This window comes from Apodemus sylvaticus, chromosome 17 (genome assembly GCF_947179515.1).
Source record: "Apodemus sylvaticus chromosome 17, mApoSyl1.1, whole genome shotgun sequence".
Classification (NCBI taxonomy): Eukaryota; Metazoa; Chordata; class Mammalia; order Rodentia; family Muridae; genus Apodemus; species Apodemus sylvaticus.
Window position 1 is genome coordinate 15,173,101 of NC_067488.1, and position 18,857 is coordinate 15,191,957.

The following is an 18,857-nucleotide window of genomic DNA, read 5'->3' on the forward strand; positions in this document are numbered from 1 at the left end:
TCTTATTATTTTGATGTTTCTATATATATGCTTATTGTTTTTTTATCTGTAAAGGACAGATTGAATTCCCTTGGTTATTCTTCTCTAGGAATTCTCTAGGACTACTGTGCCACAGACTATTTATTTCATAAGTGTTTCCTAAATATTTGTAATAATTTGTATGCCATCTGTCTTAGATATATTTCCAGGGTAATATGAATTATTAGCAAGATTTATTCATAAATTACTAACTACTGGCACAATAAAACAATCCTTGGAATATTGTATTTAAGAATAGAAGAGGTATCTAAAGAAACCGATGATAATTGTACAGTATTCCAAAACTGTAATACATTGTAAATAACTCAACAGAAATAAATATTCATTTCAACTGAGCAAGCTCAATTAAAAACTTTACTACCTTCATCATATTTACCTCTATGCTAGAGGGGAAAGAAGATATATTGTAGAACAATTTGGTTAATATATATATATATATATATATATATATATATATATATATATATATATATATATATTCACTTAAATTCTTTCAATACCCTGAAATGATCATACCTCATTCGTTTATAATTTTTGATGTAGAAATAATATTGAAAGCAAAAGCCCAACAGGAAATCTGATCAAGCAAGATTTATTTAAAAATACCATAGTAATCACAGAAATGAAAGCTAAACAGCAGCAAGATTCTGCATCAAATCTATCGTATTAGCGAAAATGAGAAAACCAAGTAATTACCACATCAAGAATTTAGGAAGTAAGACAACATGAATCTTCCTGTGTACTGAAGGAAATGGGAATTTAAAGTGTCACTTATGAGGGCATCTGAAGTAGTTTGGAAAATTAAATGTGCATAACATATTGCAAGCAAACACTTCCCTAAGTGTATATATCCTGAAAAATTGTTTCAAACTTTCATATTGTAATTTTGTATATATTAGAGATTCCTAAAAGCTGGAGGCAAATTGGCCGCATACATATTGAAGTAAATGTAAGTAGGAATTGGGAAATATTGACAGCTGCTTATTAAGGGCTTGCCATCTTTCAAAGTTATAACAGATGATGCTTAAAGCCTTAAGATGAATCTGTCTCTGTCTCACCTGTTTGCCCAGAGTTCTGGAAGAAGTAGGAGTCGGGTTGGAAACTCAAGAGTTAAGGCAGCTCATGTCTGAGGGTGAAGAGCAAGCAGAATTCCTTCTGCTTCAACAATTCCAGTCTGTTCTTTTCTATCATTTCCAACTCTGTGGGTGAGGCCCAGCCATTTTATAGATGGCTAGGTGCTTTATTAAGTCTACTAGGTTGAATGATAATTGCATATTTAAAATATTTTACAGCAAAATCAATGCTTGTGTTTGACTAAAATGTAGCTACTGTGACATAGCTAAAGTGACACATAGAATTAAGCATCAGAGTGATATCAAAGGAAAAATATTTGTGTTGTAAGCCTGAAGTAATTCAAAGAAATCAGAAAATACTTACTAGAATGAAGACAAAACAATAGTGCTAACATAAGTCCAATGTTTGTAGAATATTTTAATCTGGTATTTAGAACAAAAATGAAAATAGAATTGATTACGTTAGTCCTTTGGCTGGAAGGTCATTGAAGGGTCAACTCTTCCCTTGATTTCTGTGTCTTCATTGTGTTTGTCCACTGTGTCATCCTGCTTTCATCATCTCCCATCTCTTTTGCCCACTTCACACTATTCTCACTGATAAACAGTGATTTCTGAAATTCTATATCAAATAAGAATTTTCTGGTAATTCCTGTCCATCCTAACTGTAATGTGAAATTTGACCTCTGATTTTGTCTCTGCTCAAAGCAGCTCATTAAATATCATGTTATGTCTACTTTGAATTATTTCTAATTTCATTGCCCCCAGATTCAATTGTATTTTTTTCTTGATTACATGCATTTAGGAGACTGAGAGAAAAACATAAAAAGATAAAAACACAGTACCAAATAGTCAATCCTTAAATATACACAAGTAACAAATACATATGTACACATGTAATATATGCATTTTATAATATATGTTCATTATGTTTTTAAAAATGAATATCCCTATTCATTTTCATATATTCCTATATCTATCTATCTATCTATCTATCTATCTATCTATCTATCTATCTATCTATATGTGTGTGTGTGTATGTGTGTGAGAACTATCAAAAAGAGGCCATGAATTTGGAAGAGAGTGAGAAGGGATATATAGGAGCAATTTCTGGAGATAGGGTAGGAAGTTAGATATTATATGATTGCAATATAGCCCAAAAATTTTAAAATAGAAAAGAATAAAAATAATGTTTTTCACTTGAGAATATTAAGTGTATTTTTAGAAACATTTGAATTGTTTTAAATTTTTATCTTTTTAATTGTTGTAACAATATTTGTTTTTTTTTCCACTTCTTATGTTTGGTTTGATCATTTTTCAGTTGTGTTGCTAACCACTAACATTCTTGAAGAGGTTGTTCACTATTTCTGGATAATACCAAAAGAGAAAAGTATTTTCTCTTCCTTTTAACCCTTTTTTTCATGGTATAACTTACACAATGACACACTGGAAATGCCAAGAATTCTAAATTAAAGAAATTAATAATTTTCAGGGTTTTTATTAATTTTTATTTATTTACTTTACATCCTGAGCTCAGCTTCTCCCCCCTCCTCTCCCCAGCATTCCTCCCTTTTATCTTTCTTCTTTGCCCCTATCTACACCTCCTCTTCTCCTTAGAAATGAATAGGTCTCCCATGGATAGCAATCCACCATGGAGAATCAAGTTGTAGTAAGACTAGGTGCATCTTCTTCTATTTTTGTTCCTTCAAAATCACATCACATGTATGCAATTCAAGGTCCTGCTCCAACCCCTCACTCGCTTCCGGAACCTGGATCACAGCAACAAACATTTGTGATCCCCCGGCCACCACATCAGCCCCTGCAAATGCCAAAGATGAGGCGTGAAAACCAGTATCCATCAGCAGAGAGATTTCAGAGACAGCTGTCTGAGCCCAGCCATTCCTTCCCCCCTCAGTCTGGAGTTCCTAGATTTCCCACCTGCAGATGTCAGAGCCCACTGTCACTGAAGCTCTGTCATCCGGTTACAGATTCACACAGGAATACTGCAACTGGGGTCCCTGGAATGCCTGGTCTCCCAGCGCATGGGTTCAGTCACGCATGGGACTCAAGCAGAAGCCCAGAGTTTATTACGCTGACTCAGATGTGCCTTACTGCCAGTCATCCTACATGAAAGGGGGTATTCTCCAGCAACCATGGAGGATTCACATAAGAAAAGGACCCTAGGCTATACCTTGATGACATTTGCATGGTTCCTGAAAGATCAGAAGGCAAAGTCAAGCTGGAGTCCACCATGTATCGATAGGGGCTCCATGTATCAGAGGTGAGACTCTCTGCCGCTGTGGCAGTTTATTTTCACCCTTCTGGATGGCCCAGCCAACTAGCCGAGGCACCAGAGTCTAAACTTATAGAACTGGGAAGAGGTTCTATAAGTTTAGCATTGGGTATTCAGAAGAATCAGCCAGCCATGAACCATGACAAGATGAGTTGTTCTCTTCGTTATTACTATGAAAAAGGCATCATGCAGAAGGTGGCTTGGGAATGAACCGTACATCTACAAATTTGTCTTGTTACCGGATGCACTTTTCTCCATAGCCTTGCCACACAATCAGTGCCTGTTCCTGAAGGCAGAGTCCAGAATGCCCCCTCAGTGAGGAGGATACGCTGCCACTTTTAAGACAACCCTGCTTACCGCCTGGACGTGAACCACTGTAGCAGCCTCCCCTATGCTGAAGGCTTCAGTTATTAAGTTTCTGAATGACTGAATAGCGAAACCCTAGAGCTAGCAGTCCTCATTCAGGAAAAGACAGTGGTTTTATTTGTGTTCTTGGCTGTTCCTAAAGCCTGCCCTTTGAGAACCCAAGCTGTAGACATACTTAAAGACAAATACCTTGGCTAAGGAGTGGGGACAGGAAGAGAGAAAAACCACCACATGGCAGGTGATTCTGATTTAATCCCTGTGAAGAGATGGAAGTCATTCCCATCGTAACCAGTATGTGCAGAGCAGTAGAGCACCATGTTCAGGTGAGTGCCCATGAAAAAGGACCGAGTGTTTGACAATCTGCATTGATCATGGACTACTAAATGCCTTCACACAGGAGACTTTGACTTGCGCAGTTTTTGGAAAGAAACTGCACACCCATTGGAAAGTCGGCAAAGCTGGATTGGGGAGGCTCAGACCATTGCGGCTTGAAATTGCAGAACTCTTGTAGCTCGTTCTGAAATCTACACACATGCACACACACACACACACACACACACACACACACACACACACACACACCAGTCGTCCAGAACTGGGGAGGCCAGAAGAGCTGTTGCTCTCTCCTTGGTTCTCAGACCACTGCCCCTCTTATGCCTAACAGCCAAGCGGTCACCATAAGTAAATCAAATCACCCTCCTCCCAGTCACAGGGCTGAGGGCAGATGGCTTGTTTTAGAAAGATGATCAACATGACTGCAGTTTGTTTTGATTTGATTTGGGGAGATCATTTTGATTTTGGTAGTGGTTTTGCTGGAGAAATAATTTATATAAACTGATTTTTTGTATTTGATTTTGATTTTGATATTTAAATAAAACAAACAAACAGAAACAGTAAAACAAAGCAAAACCTTTTTGATAACTGTGCTACATCCCTCAAGTGAGGCAGTGCCCACTTCAGAAGAGGCTGCAGCCGGAGGCGGGCCCTACTGAGGCTTCCCTTTGACACTTAGATGCTAGCTTGTTGCTTTCTGCGCCAGGCAACCTGTTGAGCCGTTTAACCTGATTTGTATATTTTTGAAGTGTGCAGGGCAGCTTGGACACAGCTTAGAATTCTCCAAACTCACTAACTATCCTTCTCTGGGAAGTAGGTATACATACTACACATGTCATGTCCGTTAAACAATTGGTCACCTGGTGGGAACACAGGCATCTGCCTTGTTTTTCTTTTTCTTTCAATTTTGGACTTTAAGCCTGCCCGATGGTTCCCTGGGGTCTGAAACTTACCTGTCACTTACAGGTAAAAGAGTGCTAGCTAGCATTCTAGCTTTATGAGACATATGGGGAGGGGGGATCCGGGAAAGGGGAAATCATTTGGAATGTAAACAAAGAATATAGAAAATAAAAAATATTAAATGAAAAAAGTTATTCTCATTACTGTATGTATTAGGTATGTTATAAATAACCAAACTAAATCTCTGTAAAAATTGGTTTTGGAGTGGTAGAAAAGCCAGCAGGAAGAGCCAATGCCTTGCTGCCTGACTCCTTGTTGACAGGAGTTTGCTGTCCTTGACACAATGTGTTTCTCATGTATGGGACACAGGACTCACGGAGTGTGAGACATTCTTTGCTGTCCCACAAGTGTGGCACTGCACAGCCTTCTCAAGACTTGTGAAATGAGGTTCATAGGAATGAAGGATATGTTTTAGAACTATGAGAACCTAAGGTTTTCCACTCAAAGCTAGTCAGCCAACAGGGGCCTTAATTAGTCCTTCTAATAAAAGGACTCTTTCATAAGCATATTTGTAACTTTCTATTCTACACACAGTCTATACATAGATGTGTGTTTTACCCCAGCTGACTAGAGACTTATTTGTTGTAAACACTGTATAGATTTTGGGGGTTCAATTTATGTTTTTCTTCTCTTTATTTATACTGGTTTGGGGTTTGTGTTAGTTTTCTTTAGTGAATTTAGTCTGTTTGGGGGTGTTTGAAAAGAATCATCCATAGCTTGAGCTGCCCTTCCCCTGTTGTGATGGCACAGGCTCTGCAGTCAAGGGATGCGGGACACTTTGCATTCCCACAGACTCATGTACCTCCCTCAGAGCTGTCCCTGTCAAGGCATGGACCTTCTTTCATTCATTTGCTTCTTTTCCAGAGTGTGGAAAGTCTAGAGTACAGAACGACTTTAGACTGCCATTTGATTTGAACTACTTCCCCCTGCACAGGGCTGTGTGCATTCTGCTGAGCTGCATTATATTCTGTACTGTGTACAATACAGAGGAATGCTTTCCTTTAAAAAAAGGAATGAAAATGTAGTATATATTTATATGATATAAAATGAAGCTAAATATGTACATATATTTGTTATATATTAAATATATTTATATATTTGTGTTCATTTTTCTAAAGATTGATTTAATTCATATAATATTGAAAGGATCCACAATGAAATATCACAAGTTATTCTTTCATTTTCTACACACATCATAATCCTACTTCTCACCATGCTGTTTGGAAATCCAATTTATTCTTTTAATTCTTTTAATTCTTTTACCTAATGTAGATTGAAAATATGATATAATAACCTAATAATTGCATTTACTTCTTTCTAAAATATGTTTTACAATGGTAAAATCGTCATCTGCCTTCTATAAACCATTTCTTTCCATCTACTAGCAGAGAGTACAGCAGAGATGTGTTACGCATGTGTTAAATGATTAAATACAGATCCCAGAGCTTGCACTGCAGAGATCTAAGCTTTCATAGGAAAGGAAAAAAGTAAGAAATGTAACATAGGCTTTAGCCAAAGTACATAGCACTGAACATTGAATTCCAGAGAAGATTTCCTGTGGAATTTAAGCCATGGATAAACTATTCAATAACGAGGAAGATTTACCCTGGAAATAAATGTTTGAAGACTTTTTAGCAGACTGGAGACTGGATACACGTGATTGTAGTACATGAAGGCAGGGCTTAGGAGCCTGACTCTCTTATAAGATTTGGAAATCTGCTGAAATAGTTTAAGCAGATAAAAGACTCATCTGTCAACTCAAGAGTCAAAATTAAAGCTAATAGATTCTCTGGATTTATTTAAGAATGCATATTTTAAAATAAACAGAAAATTTCCTAGTTCAATTTTCTGAACGTGAGAGTACAAGGAAAAAGAACTTCATACAGTGGATAGGATACAATAGGCCTAAACTAGAAAATATAATGCTTGTAATTTATTATAAATGAGATTTTGGTAAATAGGCAGACTATGTTAGAAAAGAAAAAAAAAGTAAAAAAGAAAAAAGAAATGCACATTCCACATTTCCACAAACAATTGTTTGCTATTTAATGTGATAAAATTATTTCCTAGGGGCAAACTACTTTATAAAAATAGATAATTTAGCAGTTTTCTCTAGCAAAATGATGTATACATTTTAATGACCTCAGGATTTCCATTATCATTTATTGGTCCACCTTATCTTGCTTAGTTGAGCTCCAATTTGACTGGACTCCACAGAGAGAAATGTACCAAACACTTCTGTTGATGTGCTATAGGGATTTTTTTTTAAATTTTATTCGATATATTTTTTATTTACATTTCAAATGATTTCCCCTTTTCTGGTCCCCCACTCCCCGAAAGTCACATAAGCCCCCGTCCCTCCCTCTGTTCTCCCACCCATCCCTTCCCACTTCCCTGTTCTGGTTTTGTCTTATACTGCTACACTGGGTCTTTCCAGAACTAGGGCCACTCCTCCATTCTTCTTGTACCTCATTTGAAGTGTGGATTATGTTTTGCATATTCCAGTTTTCCAAGCTAATATCCTTTTATTAGTGAGTGCATACCATGATTGATCTTTTGAGAGTGGGTTACCTCACTTAGTATGATGTTCTCCAGCTCCATCCATTTGCCTAAGAATTTCATGAATTCATTGTTTCTAATGGCTGAATAGTACTCCATTGTGTAGATATACCACATTTTTTTGCATCCATTCCTCTGTTGAGGGATACCTGTGTTCTTTCCAGCTTCTGGCTATTATAAATAGGGCTGCTATGAACATAGTGAAACATGTATCCTTATTACATGCTGGGGAATCCTCTGGGTATATGCCCAGGAGTGGTATAGCAGGACCTTTCGGAAGTGACATGCCCAGTTTTCTGAGGGACTGCCAGACTGATTTCCAGAGTGGTTTTACTAATTTGCAAATCCACCAGTAGTGGGGGAGTGTTCCTCTTTCTCCACATCCTCGCCAACATCTGCTGTCTCCTGAGTTTTTAATCTTAGCCATTCTGACTGGTGGTAAGGTGAAATCTCAGGGTTTTTTTGATTTGCATTTCCCTGATGACTAGTGAAGTTGAGCATTTTTTAAGATGTTTCTCCGCCATCCGAAGTTCTTCAGGTTAGAATTCCTTGTTTAACTCTGTACCCCATTTTTTAATAGGGTTATTTGGTTTTCTGGGGTCTAACTTCTTGAGTTCTTTGTATATACTGGATATTAGCCCTCTATCTGATGCAGGGTTGGTGAAGATCTTTTCCCAATTTGTTGGTTGCCGATTTGTCCTTTTAATGGTGTCCTTTGCTTTACAGAAACTTTGTAATTTTATGAGGTCCCATTTGTCAATTCTTGATCTTAGAGCATAAGCTATTGGCGTTCTGTTCAGGAACTTTCCCCCTGTACCGATGTCCTCAAGGGTCTTCCCCAGTTTCTTTTCTATTAGCTTCAGAGTGTCTGGCTTTATATGGAGGTCCTTGATCCATTTGGAGTTGAGCTTAGTACGAGGAGACAAGGATGGATCAATTCGCATTCTTCTGCATGGTGACCTCCAGTTGAACCAGCACCATTTGTTGAAAAGGCTATCTTTTTTCCATTGGATGTTTTCAGCTCCTTTGTTGAGGATCAAGTGGCCATAGGTGTGTGGGTTCATTTCTGTATCTTCAATCCTGTTCCATTGATCCGCCTGCCTGTCACTGTACCAATACCATGCAGTTTTTAACACTATTGCTCGGTAATATTGCTTGAGGTCAGGGATACTGATTCCCCCAGAATTTCTTTTGTTGTTGAGAATAGTTTTAGCTATCCTGGGTTTTTGTTATTCCAGATGAATTTGAGAATTGTTCTTTCTAACTCTATGAAAAATTAAGTTGGGATTTTGATGGATATTGCGTTGAATCTGTATATTGCTTTTGGCAAAATGGCCATTTTAACTATATTAACCCTGCCGATCCATGAGCATGGGAGGTTTTTCCATTTTCTGAGGTCTTCCTCTATTTCCTTCTTCAGAGTCTTTAAGTTCTTGTCATATAGATCTTTCACATGTTTGGTAAGAGTCACCCCAAGGTACTTTATACTGTTTGTGGCTATTGTATAGGCTGTCATTTCCCTAATTTCTTTCTCAGTCTGCTTATCCTTTGAGTATAGAAGGCTACTTATTTGCTTGAGTTGATTTTTATAACCTGCCACTTTGCTGAAGTTGTTTATCAGCTGTAGGAGTTCTCTAATGGAGTTTCTTGGGTCACTTAGGTAGATTATCATATCATCTGCAAATAATGATAGTTTGACTTCTTCCTTTGCAATTTGTATCCCTTTGACCTCCTTATGTTGTTGAATTGCCCGAGCTAGTACCTCAAGTACAATATTGAAAAGATAAGGAGAAAGGGGGCAGCCCTGTCTAGTCCCTGATTTTAGTGGGATTGCTTCAAGTTTCTCTCCATTTAGTTTGATGCTGGCTACCGGTTTGCTGTATATTGCTTTTACTATGTTTAGGTATGGGCCTTGAATTCCTGTTCTCTCCAAGACTTTAAGCATGAAAGGATGCTGAATTTTGTCAAATGCTTTTTCAGCATCCAATGAAATGACCATGTGGTTTTGTTCTTTGAGTTTGTTTATGTAGTGGATTGTATTGATGGATTTCCGTATATTGAACCAACCCTGCATCCCTGGGATAAGGCCTACTTGATCATGGTGGATGATCGGTTTTATATGTTCTTGGATTCGGTTGGCAAGAATTATAATGAGTATTTTTGCATCGATGTTCATAAGGGAAATTGGTCTGAAGTTTTCTTTCTCTGTTGGATCTTTGTGTGGTTTTGGTATCAGCGTAATTGTGGCTTCATAGAAGGAATTGGGTAGTGTTCCTTCTGTTTCTATTTTGTGGAATAGTTTGAAGAGTTTTGGTGTTAGATCTTCTTTTGTTGCTTCTTAAGACACTGATTGGAAGAGTGAGAGTAACATGAAATTTTCCTAAGTCAGACTCACATGTTGAGGCAAGACACACGGTGAGGCAGGAGCTGTGGAGGACATGAGATGTTTGGAGGGATATAACTAGAAATCAATGGACAGTGGACAATGTTGATGATGTTAGCTTGCTTGCACAACTAAATATTTGTTGGTGTCATGTCTTCATTAGTCTTCACTTCATTGAGAAAGGCACAGCCAGAACTATTCTTGGCATTTCTGGCCAGGTTATTCCTCCAGACTTGGACTGAGCCTGGGGCCTGTCTCTGTTAGGTAGTGTTACTGCTGGTGATTTGTGTTTGCTCTCCTGACTCTACTGAACTGGACTGCTGGGCTGCTCATAATAAGCTGGAAAATAGAAGAAATAAAATCAATCCACCTCTTGATAACAGAGATTTTTCTACTTTTATGTTGATATGAAAGTTGATTATTTGATATGCATTTTCATAATGATAAAAAAGAACCACTAGATGACTCTCTCTGTATCAAATCCTCGTTCTGATTGCCACTTGATTAATCCCTCTTAACTTGTATTTCTATCAATTATTTAGTAATATAAATTCAGAGAACTACATTTATCTCTTTGTCAAATTTCAAAGTCATTGGTGTAATTGATGTGTATTTGAACCACTAAGGACTTTTTATAATCATTTTTACTTGACACATGAAAAGACAATATTTCTTTTAATTCTCTGTGATATTTTAGAACTTGTATCAAATGTATATTTGATAATAAATGCCAGAATCACTGCTCTAGTTATTGCTTTAGACAATTTGGTGATTGTTTTTTATCAGGAAATATGTTCTGTTTGTTCAGTTATTTTCTAACTTACTTTATTCTTTAATTATATGATTCATTCCTGATACCTTGGCATTGAGGGACTTATGTTCCTAGTAACATTTAAAACTATGGCTGAAGAAAAGGCATCATGGAATTTAGTATAAAACATTCTAATGGCTTCATAGGGGTTGGGAACTATATGATAAAATTTTGTTCTAAGTATCCTTATCATCATTCTAAGTGAGCTAAACTAGTGACAGAAAAAAAGAAAAACTGTTATAGCTCAGAAATCCAAGATTCATTGTTACTTTACTTGTTGATGGGATGAGCTACCGTGACAAAAACAACTTAGATCTGTGTATTTTGGCTCACAGATTAATGTCTCAAACCCTCATGCTTGGTAGGTTGGACTTAATAAGAACTGGCTACATCTCATTTATAGCCAGGAAGGAGAGAGTGATGAAGGTCCAAACACAGTCATGAAAATTCTTCACAGTTAATCACAGAGGATAACCTACAGAAGAAAAGCATTTGCCACTATATCAGTTGCTAAAACAAAATTATTATTATTATTGTGATCAACTCTTGGTTTCCATTAGGGGTTTAAAAAAAGGCAAGTTACTTGAGAAAATCTGGGGATTTGTGTTAGCTGCTAATACAAATAGCCCTGTCTGAGTACAGCTCCCATGCAACTAGTGAGAAGGCCTTAGCCTATCATTTCTAAAACAAAATTATATAAAAGGTAGACCAAATGAAAGCCCAAACCAAATAGGACTATTTACAGAGAAATGATTCTCAGCTCAAAGGTAGTAACTGTAGCAATCTCTAAGTTGTCACTGTGTACATGGCTATAAAAGATGATACCTATACTTCACAAATTATAGTGACATCAGGAACACTATTTTTTTGGATCAGGATATAATTCCAATATTGCAAAAAATATTGTTCTTCCAAAGTATTATACTCGAGGTAGACTATATAAAATGCTGAGAATCAGAAGTATTGGCAATGAGTTTCAAAAAAACATGCATTAACTGAGACATATGTGTCACTTAAGAGTGAGGAATAGATAAAAGGAATGTAGACATTAGAAATTCCAGAAGATCAGCATAAGGGAGCAGGATTGTTTTACTTGAAAGGCCAATATATTTATGAAGACTCTGGGCAGTTTAAGGATTATTTGTACAAAGTAAAGAAAACTGTGAGCTATTTTTCTGCTGTTTAATTTTTTGTTGATATTTTATTGAACAACTCTTTGGAAGACAGTTTCCTCAGGCATTTCATTAATGAGTTCCAATTTTATTAATTAAATCCCTTCAAATAAATTGAAGAACAATTATAAATTAAAATATCTAACAAAATAGTGAATGCATTTTATGTTGTCTAAAAAAGTAGTGGGAGGTTAATGTGTGAACATATGGGATTTTAAATCCATGTTAAAGAGAGCAACAAAGAAAAGGAACAAAAAACACATGTGTGATATCATGCAAAATTCATGGAAGTAGTACATGGTTTTCCTAGAGGAAATTTGCATATGATAAATTCTCTTTCCTAAGGAGTGGGACTTGGATATAGCAAGTACCAGCCTTGGCTTAGGATAAGGTCTTAAGGACAAAGTGTTATGGAATTGCAGAAGAAATGACTGGGTATCAATCATAGGCTGCAAGCAGACAGCTTTGTAGTCTGCTCAAGATACCTCTCAAAATAGCTCTCTGAGTAACTCTTAGGTTTTCCAACCAAAGTCAAAAAACTTGCTAGACAAATTCTAAAAGAGATGTAACAGCTTTGTGAATAGCTCTTAGGTTTTCTGATGAAGTTAGAAAACATGCTAGACAAAATGTATCTATTTCAAAAACCAAAGCTCAGTCTTTTATTTACATATCAATTCAATTATTTAACCCAGGTTCTGTTTTGATTATACCAAGAGTCAGCATTTTATGAACTTAGCTCCTTGAGTCTTAGAAAAGGACAGTAAGTACATTTTTATTATAAGTATAATAATAACAATTATTATTACTATCATTATCATCATCATCATCATCTTTAATATTTTTTATAGTCCAGTGATTATTCTTCTCCCAGTACACCCTCTGACAGTTCCTCATGCCATTTCTTCTCCCCTTGTCTCCAAGAGGATATCCCCACTCCCCTATGTCCCCCCACACCCTGCCAGGCATCTGCATTCTCTGGGGTCTCAAGTCTTTCAATGGTTAGGTGCATCTTCTCTCTTCATAGAAAATGAACTCAGAAATTATGTGCCTTTTTTTAAAAATAGCAAACAATAAGCATAGATGAGTGGGCTCTTGCCTTGCCCTCAAATCACTACTTCTACCATGTTGCAATCTGAAGTCCCTCTCACACAGGCTGGTCTTGAACTCAGAAATCTGCCTGCCTTTGTAGATATAAACAAGAATCTTAGCTGGTAGGGTGGGGTCTGAGTCTGAGATCACCACTTTCTTGCCTCCTGATGCCTCTTTTATTAATTGAATATTTCATCTTTTATTTTTTTAATTCCTTTCCCTTTACTGACTCAGTGCAGTTGCCTTTGTTGTTTTAGGTCAGTGTAGCCCCTCATACAGTTTATATTGCATCCTTATATTTTGCATGGCTGAAAAATCTTGTTTATATATTCTTGAATTCATGTTTTCAGAGTAAGAACTTTCCCACAACCTTAAGGGTTGTCCTGAAGGACTTACCATTTTTGCTGAGGAATGTTGACACATTCTTGCTTCCCTGAATACTGCTGTTTCTAGTTATCATGGAGTCATTATTCTTGGCAGGAAGAAAAATTTTTGAATGAGAAATATGAAGTAAAATGTCTACATTATTATAACAAGCCTTATGCCTAGCAACTGTCAGCACTTGTGGAGGCCCATGCCTTGCTGGCGCTGCTTCAGGCACAGTAACTTGTGTCATTCAGTCTCTTCTGCTGCCATGTTGGATTTGGCAAGAATGCAGATTTCTTCCCCTATAACAATGGTACTAAATAAGAAGGTAGTTTCAAACATGTTTTGTGAGGTTGGATGCATGACAGATAAAGAACACTTTAGTTAATTTCTACTCTTTTAGTTCAAATCCTGGGAGTAATTATGAAGAACAACATTGTATTTTAATGATCCAGAAAGGTCGAAGCCACAAATATATTGACATGACAGTAGGCTACATACCTGGTAAGAACTGCTTTCTGCTTTGAGAATAGCAAGGTATTGTTTGTACCTCAAATCTATGTGCTTGTGAACTCCGTACTTCGTGAATAATGACTGGTCTATGCTGATCAGGTTTGCTATGTTGCTTTGTATTATACTGCTAAATACCACCCCTGAAGTAAAATTGCCCCCACAGATAAGGAAATCCTCACGTACACTAAATGATACAATTTAATCTTACTCCTTAATTAAAAAAAATTGGCTGAATAAAAATGCCTACACTCTATAGAGGGACAGAATAGAATAGGCAGAATTTCAGATCCAGGGATTGACATCTGAGGAAAGTCCATGAGGAGAAGAGAGAGAAGGCAGCGAGGTGAGAAGATACCAAAGGATAGATGAATAGTGAAAATATGGTCATGAAGGATGGCCAACTGGATTAAGAGTGGCTCAGATAAATTATGGCAAGTTATAACTCAGGGTTATTACTGGAAAATAGACAAAATACCTTAGTATGTAGATATATACACATCTCTAGTGTTTTTAAGGTTTATCATAAATATAAAGATTTTATGTCTTTAATCTGGTTACTAATGGATCCATGGTGGGGTAGAAAGCACCGATAAATATTAAATATTTATCACAACAAGATGGCAGTCAACTTATGGCAATTATAGCCCAACCTTACCTTGATGGATTTCTGTATATTAAACCATCCCTGAAAAAGGAGCTAAACCATACAGTGGGGAAAAAAACAGCATTTTCAACAAATGATGCTGGTTCAAATGACAGTCAGCCTGTAGAAGAATGCAAATGGATCCATACTTATCTCCTTGTACAAAGCTCAAGTCCAAGTAGATCAAGGACTTCCACATAAAACCAGATACAGTAAAACTAATAGAAGAGAAAGTGGGGGAAGTACCTCCAAGACATGGGAAAAGGAAAATTTTTCCTGAACAGAACACTAACTGCTTATGCTCTAAGATAAACAATAGAAAAATGGGGCCTCATAAAATTGCAAAGCTTCTTTAAGGAAAAGAACACTGTCAATAGGACAAAACGGCAACTAACAGATTTGGCAAAGCTCTTTACCAATCCCATATTTGATAGAAGGCTAATATCAAATATCTACAAAGAACTCAAGAAGTTAGACTGAAGAAAATCAAGTAACTCTTTTAAAAATGAGGTACAGAGGTAAACTTAGAATTCTCAACTGAGGAAACTCAAATGGCTCTAAGGCACCTAAAGAAATGATCAACATCCTTAGTCATAAGGAAAATGCAAATCAAAACAACCTGAGATTCTACTTCATACCACTCAGACTGGTGAAGATCAAAAACTTAGGCTACAGCAGATGTTGGTGAGGATGTAGAGAAAGAGGAACACTCCTCCAATGTTGGTGGGATTGCAAGCAGGTACAACCACTCTGGAAATCATTTTGGCAGTTCCTCAGAAAAAATGGATATATGAGTACCCAGGTATACCATTCCTGGACATATACCCAAAAGATGCTCCAACATATAATTAAGACACATGCCTCATTATGTTCATAGACATAATCTTTATAATAGCCAGAATCTGGAAAGAACACTGATGTCCTTTAACAGAGGAATGGATACAGACAATGTGGTGCATCTGCACAATGGAGTACTACTCAGCTATTAAAATCAATGAATTCCTGAAATTATTAGGCAAATGGATGGAACTAGAAAATACAATCCTGAGTGTGGTAACCCAGTCACAAAAGAACACACATGGTATGTACTCATTTATAAGTGGATATTAGCCCAGAAGTTCAGAGACCATTCATAGACCACATGGAGCTCAAGAAGAAGAAATATCAAGGTATGGTTGCTTCAGTCCTTCTTAGAAGGGGGAACAAAATACTCACAGGAGGATGTATGAAGATAAAGTGTGGAACAGAGACTGAAGTAAAGGCCATCCAGAGTCTGCTCCACCTGGGAACCATCCTATATATAGTCACCCAAAGCAGATATTATTGCAGATGCCAAGACATGCATGCTGAGAGGATCCTGATACAGCTACCTCCTGAGAGGTTCTGCTAATGCCTGACAAATACAGTGGTGGATGCTTATGGACAACCATTGGACTGAGCATGGGGTCCCCAATGGAGGAATTAGAGAGAGGACTGAAGGAGATGAAGGGGTTTGCAACCCAATAGGAAGAATAATAATATTAACCAACCAGACCCTGCAGAGTTCCTAGGGACTAAACTATCCATCAAAGAGTACACATGGAGGGACCCATGGCTTTAGTCATATATTTAGTAGAGGATGGCCTTGTTGGGCATAAATGGGAGAAGAGGCCCTTGGCCCTGTGAAGAAGGCTGGATTTCCTAGTGTAGAGGTATGCCAGGGCAGAGAAGCAGGATTGTGTGGGTATGTAGGGGAACATCTTCATAGAAACAGAGGAGGGGAGATGGAATAGGGAGTTTCCTGGGGTGGTGTGTGAACCAGGGAAGGGGATGGCATTTGAAATGTAAATTAAGAAAATAAAAAAAAGAGCCCAAACTTACAGTTCAAATCCCCTCTTTCCTAACTGTGGAAAAGTCAGGTTAGCCTGAAAAGAGGCCTGGTATATTTAGAAAAGAACAAAGTAAGACCAAAGCCAAAGTTTCCCAGAACATCTATTCCCAGATGAACAAACCAGGAGCAGGAACTTTCAGAGAGGTAGTATGATAGGTAGGTAGGCTTTTTAAGAAATTTAAAAGCAGAATGCAGAAACTGGGACTTCTCCCAAAGGAAGAAGTCTGCACAGCAAGGGCTGAGCAGAAGTAACCTGGCTCCAGTTTACACTCAGGCTAAATGTAGCTGTTTTTAGGGTGAATAGTAAAAGATATGGGGACTTCCCACAGACCACAGCTGCTTGACAAGCCCCTTCAGATTCTACCAAGCTTTGCACAGCAGGCCAGCCCAATTCTGTCCTAGGAAAATTAATGCTCAGGGCTTGGCTCATGGCATGAGGAAAGGAAGCCTAAGTTTAGCTGCTAGAGGAACAATGGGTCTAAAAGCCAAAAATTCCTCTCACTGTAAACAAAGTGACAGGGTCACAGCTTGGTGGAACAAAGCAAGCTCTGATACAACACAGGAAACAGAGACAAGCATATCTCAGTTTGGGACCTTCTGCTGATAGATACAGCCACTTACAAATGTCAATCTAAAATTCAAAATTATACATTTTTCCCTAAAGAAACTATAAAGGCTTTTGCTCAACAATGAATAAAAATATTATTAATAACTTTAGAAAATAAATACACATAAATCTTAAATTTTATAAAACAAAGAAAAATATAGTACATTTATCCACATAATGTATGTTTATAATTTCAAATGCAAAGATAATGCTTTCTCTGTTTCCAAAAAGCATTTTGCACCAGAAAAGATATATTCTGCTAGTCAATGGGAGAAATCCAGGGACTGCTAGACAAAGGAATAAAGAATAATACTGTTAAACTTATTAACCATATTGCACATTAATTTTCACCTTGGCAATAAATGTGCTCTTTGTCAGAGAAGATAAATAAATCAAATAAACATACATGTCTTTGAGACAATGTGGTATTGTTTTAAATTTAAAAAAACAAAGGGTTAATGACAATTGAGGTCTAAATGTAATATGCCATCATAGTATCCAACAGGATTCATGAACAGAAAATGATCAAATTAAAAATGTCACAGACTGTACTTTCTACCCCTAATGAGGTGTCAATGACTCTCTGAGCAAATAGACTCTTTAAACTTGGGCTCCATAGGAGAATTGGTTACAGCTTGTCCTAGTGCATGACATATAAAACCAAGACAAATCCTCTGAGCAGATATAATGTTGCTTAAGATTATGTTTATACACAAAATGGGAGGAAATTTAAATAAATTTTAATGTACAAAAGATATTAAATTAAGAGGAAAGAGGAAAGATTAGTAAATCGACACAGATATTGATTTCCAAAGAAAGGATAAAGAACTGGGAATTGGTATAAATGTTCTCAAGGGTACATAGATACTAAATGACTTTATCTCAAACATAGGATACAACATCCTGGATCTGAGGAAGCTCCACAACATTTTGTATACAGATCACTCCAGGAGAGAGATGGGATCCCAGGAGTGCTAACACAGGCTAACAAGCCCATTGGAGGGACATTTTCCAGCCAGAGACAGCAGAACCAACTAACACCAGAAATAACCAGATGGTAAAAGGCATGTACAAGAACCCTATCAACAGAAACCAAAGGTACTTGGCATTATCAGAACTCAGTTCTCCGACCACAGCAAGGCCTAGATATTCCAACACACTGGAATAGCAAGATTTGCATTTAAAAATCTCATCTCATGATGCTGATAGAGGACTTTAAGGAGGACACAAATAACTTGCTTAAGAAATGCAAGAGAACACAGGTAAAAAAAAGTAGTAGCGCTTAAAGAGGAACCACAAAAATCCCTTAAAGAATTACGGAAAAACACAACCAAACAGGTGAAAGAAATGAACAAAACCATCCAGGATCTAAAAACCGAAGTTATAACAATAAAGGAGTCAGAAAGAGAGAAAACATGAGAAAGAAACCTAGGAAAGACTTCAGGAGTCATAGATACAAGCATCACCAAAAGTATTCAAGAGACAGATGAGAGAATCTCAGGTACAGAAGATACAACAAAAAACATTTACACAACAGTCAAAGAAAAGGCAAAATGTAAAACTCTCCTGTGTACAACACATCCAGGATATCCAGGACACAACAAAAAGACCAAATTTAAGGATAATAAGAATAGAAGAGAGAGATAACTCTCAACTTAAAGGGCCAGTAAGTATCTTCAACAAAATTATAGAAAACTTTCCAATCCTATAAAAATACCCATGACATACAAGAGGCCTACAGAACTCCAAATAGATTGGGCCAGAAAAGAAATTCCTTTCATCA

At 37.2% G+C, this 18,857-nt stretch overlaps 1 non-coding gene and 1 pseudogene across 1 annotated transcript; one reads left to right on the forward strand and one right to left on the reverse strand.

Moving 5' to 3' along the window:
* The first annotated feature begins 2,760 nt into the window (after positions 1-2,760).
* LOC127668107 (ETS translocation variant 5-like) lies at positions 2,761-3,816 on the forward strand (annotated as a pseudogene).
* Positions 3,817-12,498: 8,682 nt separating this feature from the next.
* On the reverse strand, positions 12,499-12,560 carry LOC127668310 (U7 small nuclear RNA). Its single transcript, XR_007974079.1, has one exon. It is a non-coding gene; the product is annotated as a U7 small nuclear RNA (small nuclear RNA).
* Between the last annotated feature and the right edge of the window lie 6,297 nt (positions 12,561-18,857).